This window comes from Hippocampus comes, unplaced genomic scaffold (genome assembly GCF_001891065.2).
Source record: "Hippocampus comes isolate QL1 unplaced genomic scaffold, H_comes_QL1_v1.1 scaffold51, whole genome shotgun sequence".
NCBI classification, from domain to species: Eukaryota; Metazoa; Chordata; class Actinopteri; order Syngnathiformes; family Syngnathidae; genus Hippocampus; species Hippocampus comes.
In genome coordinates, this window is record NW_017805497.1 from 1,022,306 (window position 1) to 1,038,767 (window position 16,462).

Here is a 16,462-nt window from a genome sequence, read left to right on the forward strand (position 1 = left end):
ACCGGTTGCCAGCCAATCGCAGGGCACACAAAGACGAACAACCATCCGCGCTCACACCTAGGGACAATTTTGAGTGTTCAATCAGACTGTCAGGCATGTTTTTGGAATGTGGGAGGAAACCGGAGTACCCGGAGAAAACCCACGCAGGCACGGGGAGAATATGCAAACTCAACACTGGAAGGCTGGAGCTGGAATCGAACCTCTGCACTGAGAGGTCGACATGTTAACCACTCGACCATGTGACAAAATGTCAAAAAGTTCATAGGGGCAAAATACTTTTGCAGGCCACTGTTTATTCATTTCAATTACACAGATGCACTTGTAGCCCCAAAATATACATCAAAAGTTATCTTAAGGCACTTTTGATATGGAACAAGTTTCGGAGCGCAACAAAAAGACAACATATTCCAAACAAGCCCTATTTTAAGACAGTATACAAAACAAAACAAAAAAAAAAACCCATCAAAATTGATCAGAACCTGGAGTGTGAGAGATACCCTAAAGGCCTAAAAGGATGGAAGATGAGAGTGCAATCAGTACAGTGGCAGAGAGAAATTGGCGATTGACACACATGAACTGCGTAATGAAAGTGGACAAAGCAGGAGAGGGTGAGTAAAGAAAGTACTTGCACCCCTCTTTTTAAGATTCCTGAAAAAAGCTTTTAAGGCTGAATTAAATATTGAGATTATGTCTTCATTTCTATTGACACATTTGTGCAAGTCCAGTGACTGAGCAACTTAATCCTTCAAATTACTGGTTCAGGTTCATAACTTCCAAGCAGCCATCATCGGATTAGTTCCCACTCAGTGATCGGGGAAACGCAAGTGTGAATGGTTGTGTGTCTGCCCACTGGTAACCACTCAATTGGGTAGTCCACAATGACGAAAGCATGAGACAGCGACCGCAGCTTCTACTCTTCTGGGAAGACTTTCATTAAATTTCTTTGGAATGTGGCTGGGAATATTTATACATCCATTCAGAAGAACATTTGTTGAGGTCTGACTCAGTGATGTCGATTGTAGGAGAGGCTCAGAATCTCTGTTGTAATGGGGTTGAGGTCAGGTCTGTCTTGTTCATGTACACCAAAATCATCCCAGTCTGTCTTATGGATTTTGCTTTTGCATACTGGGGCACAGTCATGCAGGAAAAAAAATAACCTTCCTCAAATTAATCCTCCTAACTTGGATTCATGCAATTAGCAAAAATGTCTTGGCAAGATGAATTATGAATCAGCTGTAATCCTACTTGTCTAATGCTGCGATGAACCGAATTTGACCTGAGCGTTTCTGACGGCATCTTGCCAGTGATCCAATGTGGGACTGCGAGGTAAATGTCACAGCTATACTGCAAATATTAATTAATTCATTCATTTAAGATCTGCTTATCCTCACAAGGGTCGCGGGGGGTGCTGGAGCCTATCCCACCTGTCTTCAGGCAGTAGGCGGGGGACACCCTGAACCGGTTGCTAGCCAATCGCAAAGCACACAGAGACGAACAACCATCTGCGCTCACACTCACAGCTAGGGACAATTTTGAGTGTTCAATCAGCCTGCCATGCATGTTTTTGGAATGTGGGAGGAAACTGGAGTATCCGGAGAAAACCCAGGTCTGCGTGGGTTTTATCCGGGTACATGCAAACTCCACACAGGGAAGCCGAAGCTGAAATTGAACCCGGTACCTCTGCACTGTGAGGTCGACACACTAACCACTGGACCACCGGGTCGCCCTACTAAAAATATGCATGTGTTAATTTGTCACTAAGGGTGTTCATTTTAACACCAGAAAAGTGTCTATAAAGTGCCACAACTGAGATTCAAACCTAGGACCTCTCAACTAAAGAAGCCATGACTCCACCGAGCTGACCCCATGTATGATGTTATAATCTGTTCTAATTTTGGAAAATCTAATTAAACTGTTTTCTTGGCTCCACGTGATCATACATTGTGTCTGAAAATATCTCTGTCTCATTCCTTAAGACTGTGTGGCGCTCAGAGCCGCTCCCATAGGGACCCGTTGGCTAACAACAGCACACAATCAGCAAGTGTGTCATTTTTCTCATATTAGGGCATATAAGAGAGAGGGAGAGCGAATCCCGCCTCCAGATTCTCAGGGTGGCCTGCCCTAGTGGCAGAATGGCTGGTTCCTGTGTTTGTGCATGTTCCTGTCCCCTGCTGTCACCCAGAGGCACGTCGCCATTGTTTCCGTAGCGAGCACCGGAGATCACGGCCGCTCCCTCGATCGCTCGCTCCCCCGACTTGGGAAGGATGAGGAGTGGAGGCGCTGTGCAGAATGGGTTACACCTACGTACGTGAGTGGGTCGTACGGAGAGACATCTGAGAGGACATGGAGTCCTCACACTTAAGTGTACACAAATAGACACGGTCCACTTGCACATGCACGTCCACCTTTTGTTGTTCAGAAGGGGGATTCCAGGTTTTCTGGTAAACAGTGTACAGGTAGACTCCCTGTCTGTGCTAGGAGACTGTTGGACTAAAGCGACTCTGGGAACATAGTCAACAAGAAAATACGTACAAACAAATTGTGATGAAAACGTCAGGAGCACTCCAAAAGGGAGGGCACTCTGCTGTATTTCTGGTAACTCACCATGGGAAGTTTTGTTCGGGGAATTTTGGAAAGATTCACTTTAATCCACTTTAATGACAGTAAATCTTTAAGATTCGATTCTGGATTTTCTGTTTTGGGAATCTGACACACAACATTTAACGAAAGATGAAACATTTAATGCAATGTAGAAATGTTGTTTTGATGATTGTAATGCAATATGAAGTATATTTATTGAAAACATTGATGTTCCCCGAAAAGAGATGAATTGATCCATTTATGTTCTTTTTCTACCTTATACTGATGGTCCTGTTCATGGTCACAAGTGAGCTGGAGCCTTTTTAAGATGACTTTGTGTGAAAGGCGGATTACACCCTGGACTGGTCTCCAGTCAAACGCAAGGGGCACACAGAGACAAACGACCAGTCACAGCGACATTTACTGCATCACTGTGTGGGAACTGCACCCACCCTGCCTGCACCCTGCCTGCACGGAAGTAGGGCAAATGAACAATTAGGCCAGCATTTAGCATTAGCTGTTAGCACATTCCCAGTCAGTTGGCATTAATCACACGCATTTCTGCTTATTCCCATGGAAAGTATCCAGCCTTTGCACTATAAATGTCCATGCAGCTTTTAGATCTACAAAATAACTCCACACTCTCCAGGGCTCCCATCTTTTTTCCATTTTACTTAAAATATAATTTTTCCCCAACCAGGACGATGGAGATCTGGTTCTAGTCACTCGAATGAGTTCAGCCGGTAAAGAAAATGGATGAATGAATACATTTTTACCATCTTATCTTATCGAAATGTTTTCCTAATTGTAACTGCAAGACATTTGTATGATGTGTAATTTAGCTGCAAGTTGTGATGTCAAAGAGCAATGGGCAATTTAGAAAGTTCCAGATGGTATATTTGCAGTCTTTTTACCTTACAGAGCATAAATTGCCATAATTTAAATGTCCGAGTGGTATTTGCATTGGCCTATGCATGCATACAAGTTCCTGCACCCTAAATCCATCCACCCCAAAAATAAATCTGCTGGGGTAGTCGATGGGCCACGAGTTCTTCTTTTTCAAAGATATCATCATGACAACTGTGTTAATTGAGCGTTAAGTGCTCTTTGTGAATGGACCACTCATCGCTGCTGTAGATCATCTGGACAGCAGGAAAGTTCACCACTCTCGTCCTATTTCAACCAGGTTGTAATTAATTCATGCTTTCGTTTATTCAAGGCAGGTCTGCTCACCATGCACACTTGGACGTGAGGTTCAATCTGGAAACCATTTATGTACTAGCCCTGTAGCAGAAGAATATGTTCCTTTTGACCGTATTTATTGGCCTCAGTTAAACAATAACTTGAATGCAGTATTTGTATACCTTTCAAATAAATTCAATGTCACGTTTAATAAAGTTCCACAGAAAGAAAGTCATCTGATGACAAATAGTCGTAAATGGGATTCGAATAAAACACATCACATAATATGACTCTTTATGGGTGCCTGGATCAAATGGGCTCAAGACACTCGATATATTTGTTGCATGGATAGAAAATATAGTGTAAATTAATTTTAATATGCATCCATACAAATAGCACATCCTGTCTTATTGTCCATCTTCTGCAAATCCAGTCCAAAAACACACCTTTTCAAAAACTCACAAGATTTATTCATCTCTTATTGTTTACAAAAAACTGTGTGGCGCAAACTCTTTTTCCATTCATTTTGTCATCTATCTAGCTGGCTAGCTACATCAGAGCATGATGACAACTAGCCGGCTAGCTAGCTAGCTATCACTCTCTCTCTTTCTCTCTCTCTCTCTCTCTCTCTCTCTCTCTCTCTCTCTCTCTATCTTTGTAGAACTTAAAATCATCCGATGAATGAGTTCATTTCATTCTCCATTTTCCTAAAAGAAAAAAATAATCTTTCTTCAGAGCCTTCTATGAAAAGCACTGCAAAGCTGATTAATATATGATAATAAACCCTGTAGGGCATGCATATTTCTTGTCTCCCCTCATGAGGCTACTCCCCCTGGATAAAAGAGCATGTGTGAGGCATTGACATTGAGTGTAGGTAGCTAACTCACATAAGGAAACAACATTTGCTGTGAAATCCAACATTTTCCAGCGAAGATCAAGTTCTTAACTAATAGCTGATGCCATCTGGTCTTGATGAGCAAAGGAAACACTCTTCATGACTTACATTATTTCACTGTGCGTAGGCTTTGAATTGTCCAAACAGAGCATGTTAGTAATAGATTGCAGTCTTGATAAGTTGTGTTTTGTGCTCGACTACGATATTGCAGTTGTGAGCTCCAGGACGTTATCTCCTTTGAAGGAGGTTGAGATCATCATTGGACATTTAATGTCTGCCCTCATCCAACTGATGTCGTCAAAGAAAAGCGTATTTTGATAATCATAACCAGTGGTTTCTGGTCAACACCACACTGAGAAGTTCATGACAAACAGCTGAATCAAGCATAAAACTAATATGTCACTACCATTCGATATGGTAGGGCATTTATATCGTGCATCCTAATGAAATCTTGAATCGAAGTAACCAGATGATCAGACACGGCTCTCATGATGATTTTATTCAGTTTTACACCACTGCAAACTGCAACCACAATCCTCAAATGTTGTGAACTTGACACCTCTCATTCAATTAGAATTGAGCTGCCGTGAATTTGTCAAGGCCGACGCATATTCGACACAGCTTTCGCTTTCGTCATTAGATTATGCTCGTGCTCATAATGTTGTGATCTTCATTAGTCAGCCCGTTCTATCAGTTTCACTCCAAAACCTGGGTGGCACACCTTCACTTTCCAAAAGGTCAATTTTGACTGGAGTGTGTGTGTGTTATGGTCTGGAACCAGGATGTGTGCTGCAGTGACGCCTTGAAGCACTTTGCCGTCTTCGCACAGACTGATATTGAACAGGAACATTCTCGGGTGACTGCGTATCACCAGTTTCAATCAAGAAAAATCACAAATACTGCTGTCAGCGGTGTCCACTGATGATTAATGCTCCCTTAGCAAACACAAGAGAGAGAAGCATATGCATCGCTTTGCGCTTGTGTGGCGGATCCAACTGTAGAGACGCAGTCTCATCTCATTTGAAGCACTCTGACCTCGAAGCTGGAACTAGGGGCTGGCTATGTGTGACTCCATGTGGTTTTAAGATGATTGTTAAAGATTGGCATTGTTTCACTGGGCGCAGCATCATAGGAGGAAGGAGAAACAAAAGCCGCTATGTGGAAGCTGATGATTTAAGAACAAGACTATGGCTACTTTTCAACTCCGTTTCGCAGTCCAGCTTCACAGCCCATTTCCATTGAAAATTGATCATAAACTATAAAAACAAATTCATTCAATTTTTGATTTATATTGGCACTCTCCTAGCCACTCTTTTTAGTTATATTTTATGCAATAGCAATGTGAGCAAACATTTATACAGTATTATTAATCTCCGGGGACAACACTTGGCAAAGCAGCTAAAATACCTGCGTGACTTAAGACTTTTTATGTCACGCATTTTATTGGCTTTCTTCATTTCCATTCAACTTGCTTTGTGCTCCTTGATTTTTCTTTTAGGACCCAGCATGAATTCAGTCATTGAATAAATTTACAAATGCCTTTGTCAAATCTGTTTGCATTGTGTATTAGGTTTTGTTACGATGGCACCATTTCATTTACCCATTCGGTTTTGAAACAAAAAAATACATAAATAAATAAAGAAGAATGTCTATTTAATGCATCACCTTGCAGTGAATGAATGGTTATGGATTCGAGCTGCCAACGTTGATAGACACACTATAGACAAAGATTCACCGTAGAGCTGTGACACTGAACTCTGACCAATGAGTTCCTGCTGTTAAAATTATTTGATTTATTCGCATGTTTCCCACAAAGTACCGACGTGGAATCAAAGGCCAAATACAAAGAAATCCAAACAGAAATAACACTCTCATGACTGAATTGGATCTTTCAACAAACAAGAGAAAGACTGACAGCAGCTTGTCTGTGCTTCTGCATTGTGCAAATATATCTTTAACAAGGAATTCTCGTGCTTGTTTTAAGACTATTGTAGGTCAAGAAAAAAAATAACGGAAACTAACCATACAAGCTTTTCTCACAGAAGTCAGGCTTTTAGGGAAAACACGTTTATTGGCTTCACATAGTCACATTGGATAATCTTGACCTCGAAGAGAAGAGAAAATAGTTTGGTAATAATCAATGCAAAGTATCACATTTCATCTTATGTATCATGTAGATGGTTTTTGGTTTTAATTTACGTTGTTGAATAAATCATCCGTTCATTTTTTTGATAGTTTTGGTTCCATTTTCCAGAACGTTCTTGCCCCTTGATAGTATCCAGCTTGGCAAACGTGCTACCTTTTGATTCACAACTGATGTTTCCCAGATGCAGACGTCAACCACTGGGTATACAATCATTGTTGCTTGTGATATCATGGCGCGGCAACACAACAGTCGGAGGAGACACTTGCGCAATACCAGAAAGCTTGTTTGTAACATTTCCATGGGAGTCAAATGTTGAGAAGTATAATCAGCCACCACTTTAACGTTTACATTTTAACGTTTGTTTTAACATTGTTCCATATCTTGTATAACTGGAATGCTGTTTTCTGGTTCGTGTAACACAAAAGACAAATAAAAGTGGGGTGGACAGTTTTATTGATATCATCCATCTACAATTTCAATTGTGCTTGTCCTCACTGACACCACTTTTGGCTCCAGTCCACTCACACTCCTAATTCTGTTTTGTGTTTCACGTCTTACTATTTACTGTTCTACGGAATGACTTCAAAATGAATATTGTGCAAAGTTAAAAAAAAAAAAAAAGTTTGTAGCCCAATTACAACACACTACTGTAGGCAATCCTAGGTGTTGAATATTTTCAGATTTTTTTTTTTCGCTCCATGCTAAGGTAATGATTGTCGGGTCGATATTGGCTAATTGATGACTTCATCGTTTTGTTTTGTTTTTCCTGATAGAATCTGTGCTGCTGTTCTCAGTCGCACAAAGCACAGTTTCTGACTCATCCAATCACATTCCAACACTCATTACTCGTTACATATAAAATAATAGCATATACAGTAATTAAAAAAACAAAAATGAATGTGTTGGGAGTTGGGCCAATGGAATGAGTAAGAGGATTGCAAGCACGTCTACTGTTTGCAAAATTATGGCAGACTTGGTGGGAGAAACACTAGTTGGATGTTTTCTTTGGCAACGTTAGCCATTATTAACTAAAACCATGACAGTATGTTTTCACTGTTACAGAAGAGCATTTGGTGACATTTACTGATGGCTGACGTTAAGATTTTAAAATGATTGGCAGCTAAGCTTTCGCGGACGCTTTTTCAGATGACCAAGCCGAGCACTCTGGTTTTTGATATTTTTGAGCTGCAGTTTGCAAGTGACCGTACTACCAAACTCATTTTTTGTTAAAGCTACGTGTTTGAAATATTGCTGCCACTTTTCTGCGCAAAACTCCCACCTGTTGATATTAATGAGGCATCCCTGTTGTTGCCATAACACGTGATTGGCTATGACTGTCATTGGAGGGGTAAAAGTCGATACTTCGATGAGTAAGGGGAGAGATTTGTCTCAAAATTATTCACATAAATACAGACATTTTTTTTAACATTTGTTTTTCAGCTCCACAAATCTCTATCCAGTAATATCCTCTATTTTGACATATATATATATGATTTATTTATTTTTTTTTTTTTAAAGATACCCACATCATGTAACTTGTTGGGACCTCAGGTTATGGACAGTGGTTTGGCTGCCGTGTGCATGTCTGATGTTGCTCGCCGTGGTTCAAAGAATGCTCAGGGAGATTGTGTGAATGCTCAGACACATGGAAATTTCGAGGGAACATTGGCTCCATGTGTTTAACGTTGTGCAAAAATGTGCTGCACCAGTTGCATCGTGTGCACACTGCAGCAATTTGTCAGGGGAGCGAAAAACAGATGGCAGAATTCACTTAAGGATTGTGTGGCTTTTGCATGGCGCTAACCATTAAACATGGAGCAAACAGCAACTAATTCAATGTTTCACAAACCACGCTGTCAAGCGGAATGTTGTTGGGGTGGCGGTCCGGTGCAATTTGCATATTCGGCGCATTCTGAAAATGTAATCTTTCTCGTCCGTACTGCGATTGTTCCACCATGGTCTTCTTGAAACGAAGCCAGAATTTCTACTTTGTTATGTGTGGCTTATTGCACCCAGAGGCAAATCAGGTGCAAACTGCACTCAGTTGTCAAACATAGTGAGTGTGCTAGCGCTGGTACATCATTATCACTGTCCTTTGTGAATAGGAGTTAAGACAAGCAAACCGCCGGTGCAAATTAAGTGTAATTGAAGGTGTTCTCAGCGACCATCGTTTAGTCTCTGTGAATTTGGCCCAGAGTATACTATTTTCGTTGAGGATGTTTCTCTTTTCGACTTAATGATTTCTTCTGGTTATCTTTCGCTTTTTCAAGAGGGTTTGAATGCAGCATGCAGCTTTCCCATGTGAAATCTGTTTTGATATTTAGTATGGAGCGGGTATATTTTATTGTTCTGTCCTGATTTCCTCACAAAAGCCATAAACCTCAGTTGTCCAACATCCTTGTGTGTCCTTAACTAAGACTTACAGTACGAGACGTTCATCATTGCACCCGCCAGTTGCAGAAGTGATGCATTCAGGTCACTTCACCACTCCAAATGTGCACTCATTCCGACTGAAGTCCACAAGATGTGTTGGACTAAAATACTGTAGAAGCAGGCCAGGGTTCACTGCTTTTCAACTTAAATCACATCTGACACAAGCAGTTGGCTTCCAAGACTCCACCCACCGTAATTAAGGAAAACAACACATTTTTGTAAACAATTTTCTTTTGATCTTGGGTTGGCTGATCGAAGAGGGTTTTTTTTTCTTTCTTTTTTTTCTTCATTTTGTGCCCATCAATTCTCAGGCAGATGCCCCATCAACCATCTGCTGTGTTTGGACCCCTTGGGTGGATTTCCGCAGCTCCTACTTCTGCATGTGGTTAGCACGTATGCCTCATATTAAAGTGTTCTGTGTTGCACTCTCCAACCTTTCTGTGCGGAGTGTGTGTGTTCTCCCCGCGCTTGTGTGGGTTTTCGCTGTCAAGCTCAGATTGGTTATTACTCCATTTCATAACATTCTTACAGATTGTAATGACATCTGAACAAAGATGTGGCAGATAATGTTGCTCGCCATGTTTCTTGTCAGCATTCTGGCAGGAACATTTTAATTGTTCTTTTTCAAAACTTCATTATATTATTTCCTTTTGGCGACAGAAACACCATAAAGATTTGAAATGACGCTGCCAGATTTGAATACAGGTTGCCGTCAGCCCCGAGGCTAAAGTTTAGAGCCCCGCACAAACTGGCTGAACCTGTAAATGTTGCAGTCCATCTATCAAGTCGGCTGTTTTAAATGTTTTTGTGAGCCACTGAGAATGACGTGTTTCTAGTCCAATGCGAATTTAAATCGAATGATTGTTGTTTTTCCTCACCCTCAACCCCAATGACCTCAAGCAGGATATAAAATGCATGAATGGACAGCAAAATTGCTCTTTTTTTTATCATTGTGGGTGTAATTTGCGGTGGTGTGACGCTGGACTACATAATATTGATGAAGCAATTTCAACATCAAGATTTTTTCTGATAAATGATGTTGCCACCTTGTAAAAGTTTTCCCATTCATGACTACAATAGAATATTTATTTTCATCACATTGGAATTTTATTTTCACTGGCATAGATAACTGACAACATTTTCCTTTAATAACCCACCCAGGCTGTCATGTGCTTCTGACTCAAGACATTTATCATCCAAATCTTTCCCCAGCTCTTTTGCAGTACACATGATGTGTAACATGGGAATAGCGTGTCGATGTCAAGGCACAGCGGGGCACTGAGAGAGCAATTTGTGTTTGTCCAAGTTTGGAGAAAGTCTCCTCATGGCTCCCCGAGGGAAGATTTGGCAGGCGAAACCAAACTATGCCACCCAAGGTAGTTGGACAACCTTTGACCCCGTGTGACATCCCTCATGTGACCTGTCTCGCTGTTGGAGGGAGTCGCGTCTCAGTGCTTTTCAGTGTTGCATTTTATTGTACGTTCCCACCCACGGTGAGCTCTCACATCGACCAGCTAAGAACGGACGCGCCGTCGTATTTCGACATACTTGCTCGCATGAAATGCAAGCTTTCCGTGCTGAAGTATGCCCAAAAGAGCGTGCATTGGCTATATCTTATTGTTGTCACTCGAATGCATATCATTCAGAGTTGTCATGACAGCAGTGATGGGAAAATGTCTCCCTCGAGTGAAGCCAAATATTCTTACATTAAATGCCATCAATGTCACGTAAACAGGCACCTAAAGATGATCATTTCACCAGAGAACCTTTGATTGATAATGTACACATCAAATAATTGTACTCAGAATGTCGGTGGTATGACAAAAGTACAATTTAGATTATGATCCAATAATGTTGGTGCCTGTAGTGACGTTTTTGAGAGTATTTCCCAGTAGAATCATCTCTCACTTGCAATGAGGAGAATAGTGTTTACGTCATTAGCATCATGACCGACAACCGTCCGTCCGTGTGTGACCCCGCATTCCCCCATTCATATTTATGAATGAAATACGATAACATGCACCAAACACTTTCCATGGACCTCAGAATCTGTCTGCCGTCCCCTCATTTTAAATACACCAAAAACACGTTACACCACCTTTGCCACAACTTAGACCTGCTTTTTGGTAGTCGAAAATCGAGGTTACTTTTGCCCCCCAAATTTCCAGATCTGCAATAGAATGCCCCGGAACGCCTATGGAGGCATAGCAAATTTTTCCAAATTCTAGATTCCTCACTAGCCGCTATTACAATCCAATCGCTGTCAGTATAGCTATATTTGTATACTGCTATTGGATTAAATGGTCGCCTATAACAAAATGGGACAAGCTTTAACAGCCCCTGGACATTATCAAAAAGACCTGCAACATCCCCAAACTAATTGAAACGTACTTGTATGGCTTTGGCCAAGTCCTTTGGTGTTTATGTTTAACATCACACCTATTGAATGAGGCCATTAGAGACATTAAGACTTATGAAACACATACCAGGAGTTCGCTTTAACCTTTTCCCAAGTAATAATGTAAGTTTATGAACTGGAGTGCATATGAGAAACACTTGGCCTCTCTTGGGTCGGGGAGGAAAAGTCCAGGTCAATATCATCTTGTAACCACACCGAAAGGAAAATGATGGAAGCTCGTTTTGTGTTCTACCTCTGACCAGAGACTTACAAATTGTCCAGAAGGCAAAAGTCTACTGCTGCTTTTTTAAAATTGCTGCTTTTATCTGAAATAACATCTTATCACTCATTTACTTTGGCTTTAATCCAGAGACTTCTTCTCGTATCTATTTCACTGCAGTAAAACCTGATGATAGACATTCTGAGTGGACATTTTAGCTTGTTTTTTGTTTTTTTTTCTCGGTCTAGTTGTCACTCACGTAAGAGTTTCAAATATAACATAAAAAATATTTTTCATCATTCATAATGTGCTCACCTGTGGACAGTGACATGTTTTGCTTGGATGTTGGATGTTGTCCTCCTGCTGTCTTGGCAGTCAAGCTCAAATTTTTCTTGTAGCGGCTCAGCTCACTTGAGAGAAATCTTTCCAGCTCTTTTAATACTCCAATGTGAACGCATACTGCCAAAAAATAGCTTGGATTCCAAATCTTAAACATGTTACACACTCAAGTTTAAATTTCTGAATCATGAAGTTCTTATTTCATGGCATAATCTTAACACATCCAGTCTTGCTCAATAAGCATGTGAGATGATTTTGGAGATTACAGTATAGAAGTTCAAGACCGCGGGGGAAATGGGGAAAACAGATTAACATTTCAACTCCACATTTCATTATTGCATAGCCGTCAGTCATTGCACTTTTTCAGAAATTATCCCCAAACATAATATATTTAGAAAAAGAATATGAGAATTTTGTTCACATGCTCTTTTTTTTTTTTTTTTTTTTTTACACTTGTGAGTAAGAAGGTTAAAAAATGACAAGGATGAGGTATATTGGCCAAGCAAAGTCACATTCGTGTCTTCATTGGATGATAACCTGCAGCGTAAATAATGGTTTTAATGACATGTTTGTGCGACCGTGGAGTGGATGGTTTCCCCCTTATATTTATTATTTTCGAGAAAAATGAAAAACAAATATGAACATTTGGAGATTAACCAACTGCGAACAATTTTACTAATAGCACTCTCTGCTATGTTGTCGTAGGGTGCAGACAATTACCCTGAATTGATTTATTTCTCCCCGGCTCGAATTTAGAAGACACGCACATTCACAAGATGTATAAAATCAGGGTCAGTTTGTCAAGTTTGCATGCTGTTTTCCAAAGTAAAGCAGCGTGCCATAGCAGAGATTCAACCAAGCATTATTATAACGATATACAAATTCCTCATCTGCCGTGAATAAAATCCTCATTTCAACAGCGACCATCTGTGACCTTGCGCTACTTGTCTCATGTTCATCCTTAATGTGAGGGTGACATGTCTTGCATGGAAATATGATGATTGTTGATGCTCATCTGTGCGCTAAGCACTAACACAAGACAGGTTTTACAGTGGAACATTGCGGCTTCACTGATAATTGCCTGCAGGCCTTGTTCGCCTTTGCGGAGGAAATAGCTGGGAAGTCAACCCTCTGTTTAGTTAACGATTCTTGTCAGCGAAATGGCAACAGAGCACTCTGATAAGCAGGCAACAAAGACAGTCCAGCGAGGCCGGCATCACAGTGCAACGATTCATTAAACGGGGATCATAGCAGCCTTGTTTCCAAATGACGTCTTCTAAAATGAGCCGTGAATGATGATGTCTATTTTGTCTTTTTTTTTTTTTTCCGCCAGCCACATTCTCTCCTCATGTTTTCTAGAATATGCAAATAAACACGGATACATTGCATGCTATTCTCTGCGGAGCTGGGACTCACAAAACATGATTTAAGAATGATATTTATCTCCCGTTCAACTAACTTTGGCCCTTTCCCCCCCTTTTGTTGCTTGTTCAAACACAAGATATTTGGCTAGCGTTGATCAACCTGTCCTCAGGAGCCTTAAATACTCAACCATGATGGACTAGGGGGCATTCTGAAGCCCCCTGAAGCTGCGTATGTAAATGTGTCTTTTTGGTTTGACAGAGAAGGAATCGGTAGGTCCTGATGAAAACCCTTTCATCCTCATTTCTCGCCCCGTCTGTCGTTCTCTCAGTCTTTTCACATGTCCATGGTCCTCAGAGAGACACTGTTTGTTGACCGCCATTGTGGATAGTTTGTATGTTCAGGCCTGGTGATTGGTTGGCGGTGGGGGATAACCAATGGTTGATGTGCATGTGGCGGGGTCACCACGCAGTCAGGGAGATGCGGGATGGAGGGATCACAGAGTGGCCTTTTTCTGCTTGTGAGAATTACATTGTCAATATGTGTGTTTGCATGCGCACTACATTGCCAGAGGAGTGGACTCATTACCAGAACCCCTCAACACTGCGGCTTTAAAATCTCAAATAAATTGCAAGACACGTTTCAAGAAAAACATTCCACTCTTAAGGTAGATGTCACCGTTACAGTTTTATCATTCCTATTTTGAAAAAAATAAAATTAATTCATAGTTTTAGACACAGGTTCATATTTGAAAAGACACTGTATGCCAATGAACTAAGCAAAATTGCGTGCTTTCAAAATTTGAATAATTTCAATCATCCAGTATATGTAATGTCATATATTTCTTAAATTCACATTATGCACAGCAGCAAACTGTTTCCTTGTCAAAGAATCTTTTCCATGGGGCATTTTCAAACACAAATATACTTTGCATTTAAAAAACTAGCATTTCTTGTTTCAAAAGGGAACAACAACAACAACAACAACAATATAATAATAATAATAATAATTATCATAGTAATAATAATATTAATACAGGCATTAACAGCCTTTATGCAACTTCACTTGAGTAGAGATATTACAGTAGTTTCACGGCTATGTGTTCATGAGCTTAAAGAAGCTGACAAGAAATTACAAATATTCTTTTAACTACTAGACTTTCTGGAAGTGTTCAAACTAAAATGAAGAAACCACAAGAGGAAACAAATTTGACTTCACCAAATTCTACAAAATATCACACTGGCCATTCCTACACCGAGCAAAATTTTCTTTCCAGGCCCCAGAAAATAAATTTTCAGTACACAGCAGCTGTAACTGCTCTATAGTACTTCTACTAAATTGATATTGCTCCAAAATATTCTACCAGGCAGGCAGCAGATGATTGAACCATCATTGCTGTGACCACATGGAAGACGTACACTGACTCTGCAACAAGACCCACAAGCGAAAGAACGTGTGTTCATGATCACTCTGTTCTATCTGTCAGCATCAGTTCCATGTCCATGCGCATAAACTGCTGATGATGGTACCATTATATCAGTTCCTGATAAGTCAAATGAAAAGCGGATTCTTTTCATGGCATTTGACTAAACTTACCACATTAAATCACCCCAGGACGCATGTCAACACCGAATATGGACTCCATCTGACCTTTGCACGAAGCCAAGTCTGCACAATGACCTGCAAGGTCACTTGTACATACAGTATAATATATCGTTTTATGTCCCCACAACATGAGCAATGCCAGGTAAACACACACTCACATACACAGTCTAGTGCAGTTCTGCAGCCAACATGTTTCCTATTAACTGGCATTCAGTCGGTTGGGTATTAAGTTGTTCAAAGATGTACAGTCAAGAGCCTCAAATCATGCAGCATTACACACAACTTCCAAGAGCAAATGGGCCGGGCAATTTGCTGTCCACAATGGTTATGTTTTCTGGCTCAGGTGATTCAACCTGAAGGTTCCTGTGCGCTCACTCAAGCACTTTTGTCTTTTTCATGTGAATGATGCTTTTTTTGTTCAGAGAAAACATGTCATGATTTTAGCCCACTGTCATCTTCTCTGCAGGTGCAAAAGTTCAAGTGGAACAGCGGCAAGTTTAACAATATAATCCTGATCACTTGTTTTTGTGAATTCTGATTTTGAAGTAAATTGCTTGCCCAATATTTGAAAGAAAGAGACAGATATTGCTGAATATTTTGTTAATTATAGTTTAATATTGCTTGTCCTTATTTCAAATTGCCTTAATCTTATGCAGTGGTATAAAAAGATTAGTTGCGGGTTTAAACGACACGCAAAGAAATATATCAATTCTAAATTAGTAAAATACACCTGAATTTTAAAAATATTTGTTTTTCTTATGTGAAACATAACAAACCCAGACTGGCTAAAAACCAAACAAAAAACAAAGCCAAAAAGAAAAAAAAAACCTAAAATATACGTTCCCTTTTAAATGTGGTTGTTTTAATGATTAACATTCTCAATTAGACTAAGGGCGCATGTGAAAACCAAATCTTTGACTCACAGTTGATTTGTCATGTTGTATCTAGCTTTAATAAGAACATTTTAAGCCGCTGACATTGTTAAAAAAATTCCTAAAATAAAACGATCAAATTTGTCCCCTGCATGGAGCATGTCTGGCTTGGCGGCTAAAAGCCATATTAATAATTACATCCTGTACATGTGTCCACCACCTCCATCATAGCTGGGCCTCAGCTGAGTAAGCACAGTATAGAAAATCCAATAATCATTTCTGAATGGGCCCAGAAGGCCCCAAACATGCAACCTTGACCTTGGAAAGCACTTGGTCCACTTCCAAAAAGTGTCTCGTGTTGCTCATATGACTGGCCACAGGTCAGAGGAGAGAGCAGCACCATGAAATGAATCCGCTCAGCATGGCTCCA